The following is a 20,539-nucleotide window of genomic DNA, read 5'->3' on the forward strand; positions in this document are numbered from 1 at the left end:
AATTCGGTTCTGTCTGCCACGCCAATAGCAGAAAGCCTGAAGTTTGTTTGAAGTACTAACGTTACGAAATGCTTTCTCATGAGAATGACCAAAGAAACAGGGCTCACAGAGAGCTTTTGCTCACGCAACGCAGTTCTGGAGAAAAGAGACATAATCATTGAACTAGAACATGTGTACGGTTAGCGTTGGGGAACTGTTGTTATTTTTGTACTGATTTTAAATTTTGTTATTGTTTTTTCTAGCACCACATCGTCCATTGTCAACTCCCAGGCTGCTGTCCTCTATGTGGACATCCTCTCTCGGCACTTTAAGAACCTAGAATCCAATGTCCGTTGGATAACTTGCAGCTTAGGTCTGTGTGTAAACGATTAACTTCTTTCTTCTTTCGCATATTTCTGGTGGTGAACTACCTATTCACAACAAGTGAAAGCAGTACTTGCACTTTAGCACATGAGAGGAATGATATTATCAACAGTAGCCTCAGTTTCCTAATCAATAAAGTAATGAAGAAAATATTACTTTCATGACGGCGAATGTATTACGTAATTCAATTATTGCCCAAAACGCCTTACAGTTCTTTCTCTCTGCAGCATTTCTTCTCGGAGCTCTCATGACGTTCTATAGTTGTGTCATTGTCCACGTGGGATCTGTAACGAGGGTAAGCACTTCCATTCGCCATTTTAGTTGAACATCAACATCGCCATTTTACTGAGCGCTTGACGGCGAAATATATTCCTTCGATAGGATCAAACTTTTCGACGACTACTTTTCAGTGAGCGCCCCACCGGAAACTGGCAGTTATTTCAGATGCCGGGCAATACATCCAGGTCAGGGTATTTTGGAACCAGGTCAGGGCAATGACCAAAGCCATCGCAGTAGCACAGTACCTATGGCGTTATGCTTCTAAAAAAATGTCACGGTTATATTTTTTGCCATGGTGGCCACATTTTGATGTGAACAAAATGCAAAAAAAAGGTTATGGAGATTCAAGACACATTATGGAATTTATGTAAAGCAAAACTTTTGTGAATCTGTTCATCAATTGCTATAAATTTGCCCATTTTATTCCTGCCTCTTTGGCGTAATGAAGACTGCCGTGCGCGCATTTGATCTCACACTGCCGTTCTACGGATTGTGACAACTCCTGCATTGGCTTGAATTTATCCAGTCTTTATTATTTATTTTTAGTGTATCAGCTGCTTTTAGGCTGATTCCCCAGTCGTGGATGTGTGCCACAGAATGAACACAACAATTATCATTAGGACGTGGTGGTCATATCTGAAACAGCTAGACGGCGTTGGCGCGATATGTACCGCCCGCTTCTTGGCCAATTGCCCGTTGTGGGCGTGAGCCATACTACGGAATATAAGATAATCCACACGCGGCGATGAACCGATGCAGCTAGGTGGCGTTATCGCGATGAAAACATATATGTGGTTGTGGTTATTGGTTGGGGCATCGGGAGCGTTGGTCGTTGTTCAAATCCCCCCATTGCACGCGCTCGTTTACTTTGTGTGTGTGTGTGTGTGTGTGTGTGTGTGTGTGTGTGTGTGTGTGTGTGTGTGTGTGTGTGTGTGTGTGTGTGTGTGTGTGTGTGTGTGTGTGTGTGTGTGTGTGTGTGTGTGTGTGTGTGTGTGTGTGTGAGAGAGAATCAATCTACTCGGCGAGAACCCGACAAGGGACTGAACGATCAGGTGACCCCATGAGATGACCAGCGGAGCTGTATGTGGGGTCTATGTGAGGTCTATATACGACAGATGACACGACAGATAAACTTATGCAACACCTGGCGCGCTTTTGCAGCCGAGCAGGTGTTTCCTTTAACCCACTCTCCTACATCGAACTGCAGCTCGTCACGTGGCGTCGCAGCGAATGGCACTGCAAGTTTAGGTGCCTTTTCGCTGCTACATACGACAGACGCCGGCTTTTTCACAGCGGAGCTGTTTAGGCTTTTTGTTTCCCCTTGTACCGTTCGCAAAAACTCGCGTAGCAAAGATGTCACTGCATGTTGCCTAGCAACGATCCTGTCACAGCAGCGCCTCGCTTATCCTATAACTCCGGCAACGCTCCTCCGCCACCGCGCCTGCGGTAGCCAGCCGCCGTGTATTGAAGTCCAGTTTGGTTCCGCAGACTGCGCTTTGTGCCATTTCTTTTGTGATTCTGTTTTGCTGTGAAAAGCGAGTGGCGAGAATGACGGCCTTGCGATACTTATCACGACGATAGCTTCGAAAGCTATGCAAGGTTTGGGTTTCTTCGACGTGCAAGTGAACTTCTTTACGGGACTGTGTACAAGCCTCCGCCGTTGACTCCAGTCAGGCATGTGATTGACAGGCAGTATCTACTGGAACACTACAACGAAGCGGAATTTCTAGCCTGGTATCGTTTTTCCAAGCGAGCTGTTACAGCCATACTGGCAGGGCTGCAACTGCATTGTAACACTGCCAACAAAGAAATGCCGCTACCTGCTCTGTTGAAGGTCCTCATCGCACTGCGTTTTTACCGAACGGGTGCCATGCAAGCTGTTGTGGCGACCTTGTGTGTGTACAGTGTATCCCAACCCTCTATATGCCGATGCATTTGAGATAAGACACAGCTGATATGCCTACGTCTGTATCCCAAGTACGTTCGGCTGCCAAACGCCAGTGAAGCGAGGTCAGTCATGACTAGGTTCTATGCCATTGGAGGATTCCCCGCGGTTACTGGATGCATGATAGTACTCATATACGCATGAAAAGCCCCGGTGTAGACGACGCAGAAGAGACGGAGGGAGGAAGAACAAACCGCACGCCTCGAGAAGCGTCGTAAGTACGAAGCGGCCAGTCGAGTGGATTCAGATGAGGATAGCACCCGAAACGTGTTCAAGTCACTGCACGACAGCCCCTTATCCTCCCTCCTCACCGACCATCGGGCCGTCTTTCTGGCAGCTGAGAAACAACAAGATGAAGACTTTCACAATAAATACGTTACACTTTAAAAATGTCCAGTCTTTAATGTAACCATAACTTAACGAGAGGTAACAACCAAACCTAAACATTCAGACGTACGAAGCTAAACGATAAAGATGTAACCGTAGAGTGAACCAAGCTAAACAATTAGATTAACCGTACCTCTCGCTACGCACACCCAGGCATAACTGTGTTAAGCCACAGCCAATTTTCTTCCTCCGTGAAATAAGTTTTGCCCGGCATGGCAAATACACACACATGCACGAAACAAAACGCCGGCCAAAAAAAAGTAAAACAAAGCGACGTCTGACCATCCGAACTGTCAGATGCTGCCAAAGTTGTTAGACTGAGCTTGCTTTCCTGCCATGTGCATCATTTTTCAGCTCTTTTTACGTCATTAACGAAAGAAATGGAATTTATGCCCGTGGTATAGAAGTAGAAATGCAGTTCTAACAGAGCCGGAAGTTTATTTTGGCAATTCATTACAAATATTTTGCATTTTTCGTAAGTAATCTCGAAACCAGAAGCCTGTAACGTTCCACTTCCTTTGGTGAGGCGCTCCTTCCGCAAGGAAGGTGAAAGAAAGCTTTTAGAATTCGCGATGGCCTTCTGAGGGCGCCTAATGTTTAGGTAGCATGAAGGACTCCTTGCGTAAGGTAGGGAAACGGTCTAAGGTTAGGAGCATTTGTGAATCTGGGCCTTAGACATATTTCCTAGGCATTTTTCACAGAATAACGTGAGCTCTTCCTTTGCATCAGAATATCCATGCAGTGGAGTTTTAAACTGTTCATAGAAGTAAATATTGCATCAAATGCGCCCAACACCAACGCAGTCGGGGGGACATGGTAATGAGAGCGCGCGCAGGCATAGTCAAACGTCTCACGGTTTCAAGGGACGGCATTATCTATTCATAATACTATGGAATGCTGTAAGCACCACGATACAGGAAGCGCCCCTCCCGTCCCCCTCCGCCCGCTACTATACGCCAAACAAAAACACCTGGGATCCTCTTCGCTAGCCCATCGAAATAAAGCGCAAACAAAAAATGTTTTCTATCGGCGTAAGCTATCGCTTGAGACGTTTCACGGGTTTGTGTTGAGTGGCAAGTCCCCTTATCGAAATGTGGGCTTGAGCGGCATCTCTTTGTTCTTCCGCTGTTAATCCCTCCAAGAGGGGAGCAACTGTGTTCCGTTGTTTCGTTATTATCTACGCGTACCTCACTCTCCCTAAGCCTCAATGGGGGAGGAGGAGTAGACTAAGCTGGTGCGCAGCCTATGCGAAAGCCAACTTGTTCAAAAAATGTCGCAGTTTCACTCAAAAGGCGAAGTATCAATTGTGATAGCAAATTAGTAGAGAGCTATATGGAGTAAGCATAGTACTTTTGTCAGCTACATAAACTTGGACATGCAGCAGCACCAGCAACGCGCAGCACTGTTGTCGACACCGTCGGCGTTTTGCCCGCGTTCACGCCGAACGCCGCCACTGTTGCCGGTGCCTCTGGGGGCGGCTCGGAGGTTTTCGACCGGATCACAACGGGGCACTCGTCGAGCAGCATCGGAAGCCTTTACTACCTTCTCGCCTTGCAACGTTTTTATATAAACACGTATTTGGTGCCGCAGCTAAACGTCGCCTCCCTTCCCTCCCTCCCGTCTCCCCACGGCGACAGCGACGACGACGCCGACGGCAGAAATCCGCTTGGAGTGTCCATATAATTGCTATCGCCATAAAAGGGGGGAGAAGAAGAAGAAAAGGAAACGAAGTTGGGGGGGGGGAGGGGGGGCTGGTGTTTAGTTGTTACAGAGAGGCAACAGATAGGACTAATGCTGCTGCTTGAGAAACAGGACTAACAAAAAGGGAAACAGACCGAACGTGCAAGCAGCGCTGACAACACGGCGGACCCATCATCCTGCCAAACAGGAACATGAGCTGCTCTTCTCTGGTAAGGTTGATAACAACCGATAAGAGTTGACAAGGGTAGGATTATGTCCGATAAGGTTGATAAGGACAGATAAGGGTTGATAAGGATCGTATCGATTGCGATAAAGTTGATAACGACGGATAAGGGTTCATGAACGCGGCATCGAGGGGGATAAAGTTGGTAACAACCGATAAGGGTTGATAAGGGTCGGGTATAGTATGATAAGATTGATAACGACCGATAAGGGTTGAGAGTGGTTTATACTGGTTGGATTAAATGTGAAAACGTTGATGCTGACACCAGGCTACGTGGGTATGAGCAACTGTCACAATGCTTTCACATACTTAGGCAACTCCTGTGAAGCTTCCGCATAAATTATTTTTTTAAATTTCACTTCCGCTTGCTCGGCACGCCGCCGTATTCGCCTCCTCCTCACCCATAGAGGTAGGCTGAGCTACGCGTTAAAAGACACGCTGCAAGAAAAGGCAGTTGTAGCCGTCACGAGGACAAGTCCCTTTGTCGAAACATTGGCTTCAGCGGCATCTCTTTGTTCTTCCGCTGTTAAACCCTTCAAGCAGCCATGTTTGTGGGGACCGCTCTTTTTTATTGCGATAGCAATTATATGGACACTCAAAAGCAGATTTCTGCCGTCGGCGTCGCCGTCGCCGTTGCCGTCGCCGTCGCCGTGAGGTTCCGTATGACGTCAATCGAGATGAAATCGTCGCCGCGCGCCGCCGAACGCTGTATGTGCGAGTGAAAGGGCGCGAGGGACGCGCTCTTTCACGGCGAGTGAACGCACGGCGGAGAACAAACGCGCGTTCTGCGCCGTGCTTCCTTAAGGGCTGCAGAAGTAGGCGTCTCTTTCCTCCTTTACAATCATCATATATGTAGAGCAAACGCGCCTTCTTTCGACGCGCGAGAGGCCGTGGGGGAGGGGGGGAGGGGAAGGGAAGGGAGACGACGTTTAGCTGCGGCACCAAATGCCTATTTATATCAGAGGCTCCGGCAACAGTCACCAACGCCGCAGGCATTTTGAGCGAACGCGGGAAAAACGCCGACGGCGTCGACAACAGTTCTGCGCGTTGCCGGTGCTGCTGCATGTCCAAATTTATACAGCTGATAAAGTTAATATCATTACTCCGTATAGCTCTCTACAAATTTGCTATCGCAATTGATGCTTCGCCTTTCAGGTGAAACTGCGACAACTTTTTTATTTTGGCCTCATCTAGTACATTCCAAATAAACGTGGTCGCAGTTTCACCTGAAAGGCGAAGCATCAATTGCGATAGCAAACTTGTAGAGAGCTATACGGAGTAATGATATTAGCTTTATCAGCTGTATAAACCTGGACATGCGGCAGCATCGGCATCACGCAGAACTGTTGTCGACGCCATCGGCGTTTTGCCCGCGTTCGCTCAAAATGCGTGCGGCGTTGGTGACTGTTGCCGGAGCCTGTGATATAAATAGGCACTTGGTGCCGCAGCTAAACGTCGCCTCCCTTCCCTCCCCCTCCCCCACGGCTTCTCGCGCGTCGGAAGAAGGTGCGTTTGCTCTACATATATGGTGATTGTAAAGGAGAAAAGAGACGCCAACTTCTGCAGCTCTTAAGCGAGCACGGCGCAGAACGCGCGTTTGTTCTCCGCCGTGCGTTCACTCCCCGTGAAAGACGCGCCCCTCGCGCCCTTTCACTCGCACATACAGCGTTCGGCGCGCGGCGACGATTTCTTCTCCAAATGACGTCATACGGAACCTCACGGTGACGGCGACGGCGACGGCTACGGCGACGGCGACGGCAGAAATCTGCTTTTGAGTGTCCATATAATTGCTATCGCAATAAAATGCAATTGCGGAGGATCGCGCACCACTATGTGCACGTCGCATCGGAAAGCTAATCAGCTAGTTGCCTCAATACAGTGTACTTCTACTTTCAAGAGGATAGAAATTTCCACTGTCCTCCCTCGAAAACGCTGTCACGTGAATTAAATGTCGGTTCATTCTTTTTTTTTTCACATTACTGCAGCTCCTCATAATGGCATACGGAGCCGCCACCGGTCCCTTCGTGGGTCTTTTTATTCTGGCCATTGTTTTCCCTTTCGTGCATTCAAAAGTAAGTAATATAAACAAACTGTATCGTGCTTATTAACTTCCATGTCGCAAGAAGTAACGAATGCTACGGGATTCGCCATTGAGACGCGGATGTAACGTACTCCTTCCAGAAGCGCTTGTACATAAAGTGAACGAAATTATCAACCGGTCAACGGTCGAGATGATCAAGAGATGTTTAGAGTATTGGTGAAAAAAAAAACAGGGAAGGTATTGATACGACCTAACCATTTACAAGCACAGGTAGCGGTGGAAGGTAGATAGAGAAGTTTTGAGGAAGAAAGAAAAGAATAACGAGATATATACAAAAATGCTGTAAGTAAAAGCATGTATGTGATACCTGATTAGGACAAGCAGGCTTGTCCACAAAAGACCGCCCTGTTTCAAAAGTGGTACCAATAAATTTTCATTAACTGCATGAGCCCGAAAAATGAGTCCTTCTGCACTACACGCATGACGCATAACTCCTGTTGACAATGGAAATTTGTTGTGTGCTGTATTTATTCTATGCTGAAGACATTACCGTCGACAGTCAGTTTGAGATGGGTTCTGCCGCAAGTCTTTCCGACCACACTGCTCTGTTATGGTACTGAAGACTCTTCGTTACAGGCGTGCTTACTCTAACTGCGTCACCCTATGCGGAGTCTTTGCTATACGTAAGCGAGACATCGACAAATCCGACATTGCCGTTCGAGGGGCTCTACCATGCATGACCTAATTGTACAACATATTAAAAAATGTTTGATCTTCTTTTCAGTAATTAAGATATTATCAGACTTGTCAAATGATGCATGATGAAAACAGTGAGAAGGAGTGGAAAAGACAGAGCACCGGCTACCAACAGAATTTTGTCGGAGAAAACTAGCCTTATGAAGCCTAATAACATTCCTTTCGTACTCAGCGCACATTCTATATTCTTGCTGGATCATGCTCACAAAATTCAGTTGGTCGTGAGCGTTCAGTTTCTACTGTCCTCCTTTTACTTAGGCTATTTGTTACACCTGTTAAGTTGAAAACTCTGTAGAATTACCAACTCCCCCATAGAGAGGGTGATACGGTTAATTATACTGCCCCTTCAAACAATCTCTAAATACACTCATGCAAACAAGCTGCTCATTTATGCACTTGCGACTTTCCGTGGCTGCTGAAGCGGGCTTCCTTCTCACTAATTTAAGCTTATTTGGGCCCTACCCCGTCGGAGTTCAGCTGCATTGATCGCATAAACTGAACAAGACAACAAATTCGATTTTACAACCATGCCCCGACTGTTTCACAACTATAGTATATACGCGTTATTATGTCATCGCAGGGAGCAGGAATATCGACACTGCTCATGCTAGCTGCTCAAGTTGTTGCACTGTGGAGGTCAATTCACAGTGGCATCAAGCCGCCACATATGCCCGTATCACTTCACTACTGTCCAGAAAACTTCAACGTTACGTCGTATGGCACAAACCTCACAGTGTCCCTTTCGCCGGACAGGTATGTGTACAAATAATTCCAATCATGCCACTAGGCCTGAGGTATTAATCGTGTTGTGTATTTTTTCCGGCAGATATTTACGTGTCAAGGAGAGTGGTGGCAACACCGTGTTCAGGAAGAATAGTTAGGCGAAAACAGGCATACTCAAGCGTTACCTTTGCAAAGAAATAGTCCAGGAAAGTTAAATCACATTACGTTTTTCTTTAGATGCCAGGTTTTATTGCGACTATATGGCATCCTTACAATGAACCTTTTTTCACAGTATCCAGAAGCGATCCCTTAGCTACTGTATTCAACAAACCGAGCCCGCAATTACAGAAAACCATTGCTACATCTAATATTCACTGCATCTGATTATTGAGACTATGTTTGCGTAAAGTTCCCTCAGCTATTGAAAGAAGACAGAAGTTCAAAGGAAGGCAGCCTTGAAGAAAACAAGTGTTCTTGTTGAAGCGTTGCCTTAAAGCGACATTCTTTGTTCGACTATTGCTCAGCGAGTTATTCACTTGTGACATAGGAAATACAGTCACCTATATTTAATTGAATGGTATTGAATAGATTAGCAGAACTTTGGCACAGTGTGGCCAATGGCTGGCTCAAGGGTGCAGACCTCTAGTAGAAACATAATAGTATATATAGTTGATCATCGATATTAACAAAAGAGCGAATAGGTACAAGCTACGTATATAGTTTTCCGTACTGCAACTTCATCAACGGTACCCTGCACGTCGAACGCGAAATCAAAGTTTTGGCCAACGTTTGCCTAAAACACCTGAAAGCTTCAATGTGAAAACCAAACAAAAAAAGAGAACACAGGAAAATGCTGAAAGACTAAAGTTTAGTATATCCTCAGTGCTTTTAATATTTCGGCGCCATACCACTGCCACGTACGAACGGTAGTCGCCAGCGTTGCGCTACCAATATCCGGAATTCATTGCCCGCAGAAGAACTTTATTTGAGGAAGATTCAGAAATACACTCTGCTTACAGTCTCGTCGGTTTCCCAATGGGCGGCAATTGCTTTGTGGCCAGAGATGTTACTGAAGATTCAGCCTCATAAATAATCTTTACCAAATCAAATCTATATACTCTTTTCTAGTGGCGTCGTAAAATTTATGTTCAGAACTTTTGATTCAGCAGTATTTTTGTGCTCTTCTGCAGGTCACAGAGAAATACAGCGTCCGTTGCATTATCACCATTATGGAGCTCTCTCCTAGGCACGTTGGGAACAGTTCTGCTCGGCATACTCATAAGTGTAATCACAGGTACATAATTACATATTGTTACAAATGGCCCACAATTGTGTATTTTCCAAGACGCATCAGGCAAAAGCTTTTTTTGTGTGTGCCAAAAAGTGCAATATAGGCCTCTCAGTAGAAAGAGTAGACAAAAGCTATAGAATGCCTAGGCTAGTTTCGTCTACAGAAATACACTGCAATCCACCAGCGTGCGTAAACACGCGCGTCAGAATGGTATGGCAAAATATGCGCTGTATTCCTGGGCGAAGTTCTGTCAGAATAGGTTTCACCTTCCTGCAGCACATTTTCTACATTAAACTACACATCTGAACAAAATACTTTGAATACTTTTTCCACAAAAGGAACTATCAGCTGCTTGCATGTAAGATAAAACCCGCGCTCAATGCACAGACAAAAAATTGATGCGTAGAAGTCTCGTTATAATCCCGATAGACTAGGATCAGAACAAACTCACGAGCAATTGTACAGAGACAAAATAACATTACATAGGCAACGCTAGTTTGCTTAAAAACAAAGCAGCTATGTGGCGCTGAATGAGAGAAATTGAGCAGCTATAATACTATGTTCCTTCTAGAGCTCTGCACGGGCCCGGGCCGGCCCGAAAGCGCGGGCCCGGCCCGGCCCGTGGGCCGGGCCGGGCCGTCCGAAGCGTTTTTTTGGCGGGCTCGGGCCGGGCCCGGGCTTAAAGCCACGGGCCCGGGCCGGGCTCGGGCTTGAGGCCGCGGGCCCGGGCCGGACTCGGGCTTGAAGCCACGGGCCCGGGCCAGACTCGGGCCCGCTCATTAAAGGACTTAAGTAGGCCTTCGAGCACACGCAACCGTTATGCATTGCATGCTTCAATGCATTCTGTGCCAAGCTGAAGTCACACGTGAAAAATGACTGTCATCATCATCATCAGCCTATATTTATGTCTACTGCAGGACGAAGGCCTCTCCCTGCGATCTCGCATTAACCCTGTCTTGCAATAGGTGATTCTAATTTGCGCCTGCGAATTTTCTAACTTCATCACCCCACCTAGTTTTCTGCCGTCCTAGACTGCGCTTCTCTTCTCTTCGTATCCATTCTGTAGCTCTAATGTTCCATCGGTTATCAATCCTACGTATTACATGGCCTGCCCAGCTTCATTTTTTCCGCTTAATGTCAACTAGAATATCGGTTATCCCTGTTCGCTGATCCACACCGCTCTCTTGACTGTATATCTTATCGAAGAAAATAGTAAAACCGGTGATGTTCTCATTTTAACAGCCGAGCTGTTTCAGCCGGGCGCAATGTGTCTGCTGAATCCAAAAAAAGTGTGCCGATCCTGGTAGCAGTGTAGAAAGGGTCCAAGCGCAATGGCACATACACCTGTGAACTAGCGAAGCTGAGCCTGGATAAGTCTAGCTAAGAATGGTGGGGACTACTTAAACGTAGTCAGTCATCGATAGGCAATTGATAGCCAATCAATAGCTGGTCGATAATTGATCAATAACCAATAAATTCCGGAAACTTCTGTAGGTGACTTGGTAGTGCTTAGCCTAGCCCAAATACGTGGCTAATATCTTGCGATAGAAAATCGAAAGCCAATAAATAGCTAATTGATAATCAATCAATTATAAATAAATTACGGGGAATGCTGGGGATGACTTGGTAGTACTTAGCCTAGCCCAAAAGCCAGGACTAGTTAGGTGCCCATCAGGTCCGCTGTCTCTTTAGCATTGCGCCGGCAGTGCTACGCTATTTTTATTTTCCACAAAAACAAACATTGTTTCCGCGTAAGGAAAAATAAATTATACAAAGAACCACTCCTCAAACCATTTCCTTGTTACCGCTTTTGCGATTGCACTATTACCAGTGTCGATACTATTGCATTATTTTAGCGCTATAAGGCCAGTTACTTTTGTGCTTCAATGCATAAAACAGCGTTTTCCTCAAAAAGTTAACCGGAACGCCCATTCATTTCGTCGGACATTTTGAAAATTAATATCTCGAAACTGGTTCAGTCCTGAGAATTTATTCCAAGTGGATACGCCTTGCGAACGCAGCGGCTATAATTCGTAAATTGAAAGATAAGCCGTCAAATGAATATTTAAAAAAGTTATTTAGCGTAAATATGCTAAATATTAAATTACGCGTTTTGACCATTCATTAGACCAGGCGCCTCAGAATTAGCTTGGAACTACATAAAACAATTGTCCTCCTTAGAGCGTCGTCACATTAATGCGAACACAAGAAATCCTGATATATGGTCAATTCCATACTTCAGGACACTCTGTAAGCATCAGTCGTTAATACATAACCTACCATTCACTTTGAACAAATACAAAAATGTCGATAATTTCAGTAAGAAAGAACTCAGCCCATACGTTGGTAGCTTGTAATAGATCTGATGTGATTATTATTCTGCCTTCGTGTATGGCTCTGAGTATATAATCTACATCCTGTTTCGTTTTATTAGCAAATGTTAATCTTGTAAAATTCAGTCTCATGCTATGTTGTATAGCTGGTGTTGCCTTGTTTTGTATAGCTATTATTGCTATTGTATACTTTATATAGGATGATGATTAAGATGATTGCTATTGCAGTGTGGTTTAAAATGCATTCTGTTAAAACTTGCTCTAATTCTCTTAACTCGCCGTGACGGAAAAATTCTGTTTTTCCGTTCATAGCTATTTCGTCTGTGAGGAGGAGGAGGAGGAGGAGGAGGAAAAACATTTATTAAGAAAAAGAAAAAAAAACAAGCAGGCGTCTTCCTGCTTGTGTTGGGAGGTGCCCTCAGTCCAGGGCTCCTGCGGCTCTTGCTGTCTCCCGGGCCCGCCTCACCAGTTGTTGCTGGTCACGAGGGTCCGAGCTAGTCAGCACGGCCTCCCACTGCTCGGGTGTGGGGTTGGGTATATGCGGGACTACCTGTATATTGGGGCATGCCCATGTGGTGTGATATAGGGAAGCGTAGTCGTTGCAAAGGGGGCATTTGTACGAGTATCAGTGCAGGGTGTATTGCGTGTAATCTTCTTAAATGGGGGTATGTGTTGGTTTGTAATTGTCGCCATGCTACTGCGTCTTCGCGTGAGAGGGTCTTGTGCGGGGGTGGGTATTGACGTCTGTTCAATCTGTGGTGTTCTAATATGGCGTGATATTGTAAAGATACAGGCTCCATAGATGCGATCGTATCCCTCTCCTGTGGCGCCCGGGTGGCATGAGCTCGGGCTACAGCGTGCGCACGCTGATTTCCATGGAGGGACTCGTGTCCTGGAGTCCATACTATTTCAACGTCGGGTAAATGAGAGGCTTGTTTGAGGAGTCGGGCGGCGATGGAAGATATTCTGCCTCTGGCATAGCTACGGCAAGCTGATTGGGAGTCGGCAATAATTGTAACGTGTTCTTTGATTTGACTAGAGGTGATGGCTAAGGCGATGGCTGTCTCCTCCGCTTCGAGGGCGTTGGCTGTGCGGACCGTCATCGAGACCACCTCTTGAAGGTTATGGTCGACAACGCTGACTGCCATGGCTGCTTTTCGGGGGCACTGCGCGGCATCTGTGTATAGTATGGTGGGGAGGTTACCGTATCTTCTTTGAAGAGTCTTTGCGCGAGCTTTGCGACGACCGGCATGATGTTCCAGGTGCATGCTTCTGGGGCTGGCGGCTACCTTGATATGCTCCCGGATGTTTGGGGCCAGATAGATTGACTTTTCGTGGCCTCGGCCCTGTGTTGGGTAGCCTAGGTGCGCTAGGAGCTTCTTGCCTGTTTGTGTGAGGGCTAGGCGTTCTCGTTGGCTTGTGAGGTGGGCGTCTATGATTTCTCTTACTGTGTTATGGACTCCTATGGCTTCGAGCTTGAGTGTGGCTGTTCCCGGTGGTAGGCCGAGCGCTTGCTTGTATGCTTTCCGCAGAAGTATGTCTAGCTGATCTTTCTCTTTGGGAGTGAGGGGAAGGTACGGGGCAGCGTAGGCGATGCGGCTGATTATCAGGGCCTGGACGAGCTGGGTCACGTCGTCTTCTTTCAGGCCGTGTTCGTCCGTGAGGAATTCCAGCGACAGCTGGAAATATATGTGAATTATTGTACATGTGCGCACACTGTTTGCTGACGTACTATTGCCTTGCGTGGTGTTTCGGGTCACGTCAAGCTACGTATGTAGCTTTTAGTCCAAAATGACCGTCAAGCATGTAAATTGGAGAATAAATTGATTTGATTTGATTGATTTCGTCGGACACTTTGAAAATTATTATCTCGAAACTGGTTCAGTCCTGGGAATTCGTTCCAAGTGGATACGCCTGCGAACTCAGCGGCTATAATTCGTAGATTGAAAGATGTGCCGTAAAATAATTAATGAAAAAGTTAATTAGCGTAATTATGTTAATTCTTCAATTAGGTGTTCTGTTTTCTCTTGGAAGTAATGACCGCCTCATCGAGTAGTTTAGATCAAGGATTATTATATAATTGTGCAGTCTGTAACAGGCAATTTTTAAAAATTTTGTTCAGCTAACATAAAACACCCTGCATATTTGCATACTAAATGACATCATAGAACCATATCGTACAAATCAAGGTAAGTGCATGGGCACCAGCGGAAAAATAGCAGCACAGGCAATGGGCCGGATTACTGATGTTCCCGTGGGAGAAACAAAGATTTCGGCCTTTTATTGCTTATATACTGCAGCTGATTAAACCTCGAGAACGTGAGGCTGAAAGATGCGGTACAATCTGTAAATAAAAAAATATTTTTTTTTCTCTTACGGGCCGGGCCTGGTCGCGCACACGCGGGCCCTAGCTAAGCTAGGCCGGGCGTTCATTACTAAATGAACGCCCGGGCCCGGGTCGGGCCCGGGCTTGGAACGACGGGCCCGGGCCGGGCCCGGGCTGGTCTCAGTCATGTACGCCCGGGCCCGGGCCGGGTTCAGGCTGTGTATTACGGGCCCGGGCTGGGCTCGGGCCTTGTAAAGCGGGCCTGGGCCGGGCTCGGGCCGAAAAATCCGGCCCGTGCAGTGCTCTAGAACTTCCTACCATGATCAGAATATCCTGAGGAATGCGCGTAATGACGTAATTGTTGGCACATTTCATTAAGTTGATGACATGTGCGTCGTTCAGCCTCTTGAGGACGCACAGCGAAGTGTACTGTCATGAAAGCTTGTCCAACTATACCGGTCACTTCGACGCTCAGAAGTGTTAAATTGAGCACGCATTTTGCTTCCAAGCCTACAATATATTCATACATACGCAAGCTAAAGTTGAGCATTTTGGGGGACTGTTCACATAAGACAATACACTGCCGAGTTTTTATCCTACACCAGGGTATAAATGACAGCAATGTAGCTTTGTCGCGCTAGTAGGATCCCGGCGAGAACATATTGAGATATGTTTTGCTTGCCGAGAAAACATTTTTGTAATCTTAAAGGATTTACTCTTTTATAGTTTTCCTTTTAACAATTACTATTAGAGCGATCGGTGGTTACAGTATTTCTCTTATACTTAGAACTTTGCTTAAGCACTCGATGCTTGACTGGCTAATTATTGGAGGCGTTTTCGGGACCCAATTGTTACGCAGATGCTTTCAGCACGGTTAGGGTTACACAAGCAAGCTTTCATTTACTTTTTCGGCAAGACGGTACAAATGAAAAACATATATATGTCGAGTGGAGCAGTTCCAGTTTTCCTTTGAAAATGTTTTGCTCTGATAACGGTTCCTCCTAAGGCTCATTTGATGTTACATTGTGATTTACTTCGAATACCTGTCATCTGTAAAAAACGGTAATTGCTGCGGAGCCTGTCTAGCACTAAGATCGTGGTGTCATTTAAGCTGACTGACGTGACTTACAATGAAAATAAAGTCAGCCATACTCGAAACATAGAGTGACCTTTTTTGCCATGTATTCGAATGTTGAGCTCTAAATATTATCTCACCACATTATATTTACACTAAGGAAACACTAAACAGAAACAATAAAACAGTTCAACCTAATAATTCAAAACACAAGTCTCGGTGTATTCGTGGTAAAATGCTCATTACTAAAAAAAATGACGGCCAAACTTGCATTCTTTGAACTGCATGCCAAAACGCCAGTGCTTGAGGACACTGCGAAGTCATAAATTTCAAGTGATTTCTAATATTTCCATCATGGTAGAGTAGAAAAAGTTCTCAAAGTCTTTTAAGCTGAGTCTTTCGCTCATTGGAATATAATGTGGTGCAACTTTTTCGGTAAAAACGAACTAGGCCTCAGAAGGCGCCGCCCAAATCCATGTCTTCCCGGGAATTTGGTGCGTTAACTTGGAGCTGGTGTCGCTACGAGTAATTCATTTTCGCGCCTGTCGTGCTTATCAAGCCTCGTGTGGCAGTGAGGGTGACTATTTATTGTGATTGGCATTTTTGCCTACTTAAGACATCCAGAGAGAGAGAGAGAGAAAAGGTAAAGGAAAGACAGGGAGGTTAACCAGAGGTTATCTCCGGTTGGCTACCCTGTACCGGGGGAGGGGTAAAGGGATGCGAAAAGAGAGAGAGAGAAAAAATAAGTAAAAGTAAAAAAAAGAAAAGAAAATGACACACACACATACACAAAACAGAACCGTTTCTGTGGGCACTGTCACACAGTCTGCGAAGGCGTTGTCGTGTTGCATAGTGTCAACCTTCCATCCTACGTAACACAGTGCACAGTCACAATTTCTCACTGAGTCCGGTGTCTTTTAAATAACGCAGCAGTGCCTTCAGAGCGGCTCGCGCCGTTCGTTGTGTAGGCCAGCTACCAAGGATGTTCTTTTCTGTCCGGAGGCTATCTATCTATCTATCTATCTATCTATCTATCTATATCGCCGTCACGCCTTCGCCGTCATACAGTCATCGTGATGCAGTGGTCTCCTTGCCATTGTCGTCGTCACATTGTCATAGTGACGTCGTCGTCACCAACGTCATTTTAGAATCATCCTCCAATTGCCGCCATGCCACCATCGTCACAGCACCTTCGGTTCCATTAGTGCCCTTGTTTCTTCTTGATTCCATCATAGTCACGCAGACATGATAGGCCGATCTTGGCAAGCCAGTGTTATAGCAAAATTGGCCGTAGAGGAAAAAGTGTATGCCGCATGTAGCCCAAGCAAGAAAGTCTGAAAATGATCACTACAATGTCTATAAGAATCACCAGCCCTTCCCCTGTCGAGAAAATGGGGGTAGGCGAAGCTTGTCGTGTGCGTATCTGATCTTCGTGGTGATTTTCTCTGTGTCTTTCTCTCTCTCTTTCTCTCTATCTTTCCTTCTCTCGTTCTTTCTATCTCTCTCTTTCTCCCTATCTTTCTTTCTCTCTCATTATTTCTTTCTTGCTCTCTCACTTTCTTTCTCTCTTTCCTTCCTTCTTTCTTCCTTCCTTTCTCTCTCTCTCTCTGTTTGTCCCTGGTATGTGCCATTGAGCTTGGACCCTTTCTGCACAATCTCCAGGATCGGCCCACTATTCAGCGCGACACCACCACCACCGCCGACTCTTGTGAGCCTCTAAAGCTTCGCTTAAAACGTGTCATCAGCAATATGCGACGTCATTACCTTTTTTGAATCCTAGTCGCATTACCATCTACCGTGATAGTGAAATAGATTCTGCCGGAATCTTCTTCGTATTACGATTTAGCCCTAGTACTCAGCTTAATTTTTTTAGTAAACCGTTAGTATAGATGCTTTATTATTACTCTCGCAGGTGAGCACAGGCAACCTCACGCTGACGTCACCCACTTGAACAGGTGGTGCGTTCGATTCTGGCGTAGAGTGGGAGTTATGGAACCCGATGAAAGCTTCTCAATATTGGTAAATATTTTCCTTCTACTCACTGTACGTTGTGAGGTACATATAGACAGTCATTGCAGCATCACTTACACTTAGAGAATATGTCAATGTGGACATACCACAAAAGGAGATTTTTACACATTTCACTTGTACTGCTCATTATTTTACATAGATTTTACTACTGTCGCTTGCTGGAATACATCCAGAGCCAATATATAATGCCAATGGATCATTGACAAAAGTGTTTTTTGCTGTGCAAAGCTGATTTTGCTCTAAACACTTTCGTAGGCTGCTCAACTTAGAGTGAATTTAAAACTGAAAAATACCGTTAATTTAGTGAAATGTCGCACGTACAACTTTGTTATTTTGCCTATATCGACTAAGATACGACGTCTTACTCCCGAATTTACGGCATGTTTATCACATCCTCCTGAGATCCCTTGTACAATATATCAGACATTGCCCCCTTTCAATTCCTTTACATAATCACATAATTACGAACTCTTTTACCTAATTAAATAAATAATATCTTCCACATAAGTCTGCCGAACTGTGGGCAAGGGGTTTAGAAATATTGTTACCGTGCGCGTTCGAGAATATTGACGCGAATTTGATCGCGACCGTTTCGTCGTCAGAGATGTGGGAAACAGCCATTTAGGTGTTTCGAGTTCCGTGAGATGCCTGGAAATTGCAGGAAGCAGCACATATCAATGATGCCCTGTTTTCACATTATTTGGAGCAAACGACCTGCAGTGGTCGGTCACGCCGATGTAAACAAAAGCACCACTTTAGTAAATCGGCATTGCAACACGGCAAACTCCGCTCTAAGCCTCTTCCATCGACTATGCGAAATGTCTAGAGAGTGAGTAAACGGTACACTTGAGTTAGCTGCAACTGCAGAAATAAGTGATTAAAATGTCCTAGGAAGCCGCGTCGGCAGACGAATATCAGCGGGTTGCCCTAGCGTGACCACGCCATTATCCACCCTAGTGAGCACAAGGGCTCACTCAGACCTTTTCAGCCAGCAGTCGGTGATTGCAATACAGGTTTTAGGAGAAATATGGTGTCCTGCAAAGGAAAATAATAGTCATTCGCCATCTTGGCGACTCCCAACCAACGCACATTCAACAGGGCGGCAGGCGCAGAAATTAGCAGCCAAAAACCCCTTCCGGATCCTCCCGAAAACGTTTCCACAGACGTGCGGCTGAGGGCAGCACTGAAAAAAATTAAAAGGCGATTTGTGACACTGCTTCTTAAATTCCCTCGGTGGAAGCATCTGAAGCTTAAAGGGGCCCTGAACCACTTTTTATCGAAGCGGATAAAGACTTTTGAAGTGAAAATAGGCTATTTCAGAATCACTTTGCTGCAAAAAGTACTTCATTGCGTTCAGCAGAAGCGGAGTTATCGGCAATCAAACACGGCCTCCGTTGTGCTCCCCTTCCTCCTCCAATGACTTGCACTGCGGAGTCTTCGGCGGAGACATCACCGTGACGTCCGAGACGTCACCGTGGCGCGAATTTGAAATTTCATTTTGGATTTCCGATTATGGTGCCTACGAAGCGCTAAACGTAAGTCAAACGCGGCTGTCCTCAGAGAGCCGCAGTGCGCTTAGCCACTGGCATCGTGCTGGCACCTCACGGCGGCCATGGTGTAGCCGACCGCAGCGACCAATAGCAGCCCCTTATTGGAGTGTGCTTTATTACGAAACAAAGCACACATAAAAGAGCGAGGATCATGGGATTTTTTAAACGAGAGCGTTTGAGAAAAAGGTGACTTCGCGCTCCACTTGCGAGCTAGGCGGACCGCGTACGACACCAGAACTTGACTGAGATGTTCACAACAGCGTATGCTACCCGCGGACTATGTTATTTCATCACGCACGAGGGGTGGTTCAGGGCCCCTTAAATCCAAGCTTGGTTGGAGTCATTCCTCGCTTGCTAGATTTCAATATAATGATGGTGGGGAAATTGCGACCACTAAACAGAAAGGCGTTCGGAGTTTCGCTCACAGCTGTTGTCGGGAAGTTATTTATAATTTTGCTATATTTTCTCTTACTGGACTTGATTATGGGGTGCCTCTAATTTTGAATCAAGATACCATTTGCTGTTTAGAGGTTTTCACATCGTGTCTTTGATTCACGTCCGGAACCTTGAGCCTCTGAATCCCTCCCCCTTCCTCATTTATGGATAATTAAAATTGCGATTTGTTCCCTAGTCTTCGCTGATGTTTTAACTCTAATCAGGGTGAGGTCTATTTAAAATGTACTCTGTGTATTATTCATTTCTGAGCATTACAAAGACTTCTTTTTTTGCAGAACACGGAAGATAGAAAAGGTGAACCACAAACAACGAAGACGCTTTTACCTTGCCAAAGTGAAGACAAGCAGGAATCAACGGTCTGAAGTTTCAGAGCCAAATGATATCTTACCACACCAAATTACCTCACTGCGCATTCATACAGACTACGTCATCTGCACGATAGTTTAGTTGTAACGAAATCCTCAATAGATCAAAGATAGTATGTATTAGTATCAGGATTCTCATTTTGATTCGCGGATCCTGGATTCAGTGCTCCAGCAAGGAGCGCATTGTCAGCACTCAGTCACTGAGTCGCTCCATCAAGGAGCGACTCAGTGACTTCAGGAGGTGCGCAGGATACCCCATATCACTTGGTTATCTGCATGTAGCCTTGTATCATGTACCATACGTAGCACGACGACGACATTGGCGTTATCGCGTTATTTGAACCTTATTGGCTGAACGGCAACTCGGGCCATTCTGTGCCAAGACCAATGCGATGTATGACCTTGGCCGTGGCATAGTATGACTTCAACTACAGTTGTTTAGATCTTGAGCATTTCCTGAGCGGCCTATAAGTGAACCTACCGTAGGCACCTCAGGTCATAAAAACACTTCTGGCTAGTTTAAACATTATACCGAGTACCTATGGCAGTTGAACGCGAGTCACTAATACAAGAGGCCAAATCGAAGAAGTCATTACGACAGCAGCCATCTCTGTGATTATGCACGACATTTTGAAGGACTGGTACGTTTTGTTTATGTTAAAATAAAGCCATTCAGTGTTTTTTTACTTCTGAG

At 45.7% G+C, this 20,539-nt stretch overlaps 1 long non-coding RNA gene across 1 annotated transcript; it reads left to right on the forward strand.

Annotated features, from left to right (window-relative positions):
* Positions 1 to 243: 243 nt before the first annotated feature.
* LOC119452496 (uncharacterized) lies at positions 244 to 8,384 on the forward strand. The gene is made up of 4 exons (XR_005191974.2): positions 244 to 352; positions 591 to 658; positions 6,884 to 6,970; positions 8,276 to 8,384. It is a non-coding gene; the product is annotated as an uncharacterized LOC119452496 (long non-coding RNA).
* Positions 8,385 to 20,539: the final 12,155 nt, after the last annotated feature.

This window comes from Dermacentor silvarum, chromosome 5, assembly GCF_013339745.2.
Source record: "Dermacentor silvarum isolate Dsil-2018 chromosome 5, BIME_Dsil_1.4, whole genome shotgun sequence".
Taxonomy (NCBI): Eukaryota; Metazoa; Arthropoda; class Arachnida; order Ixodida; family Ixodidae; genus Dermacentor; species Dermacentor silvarum.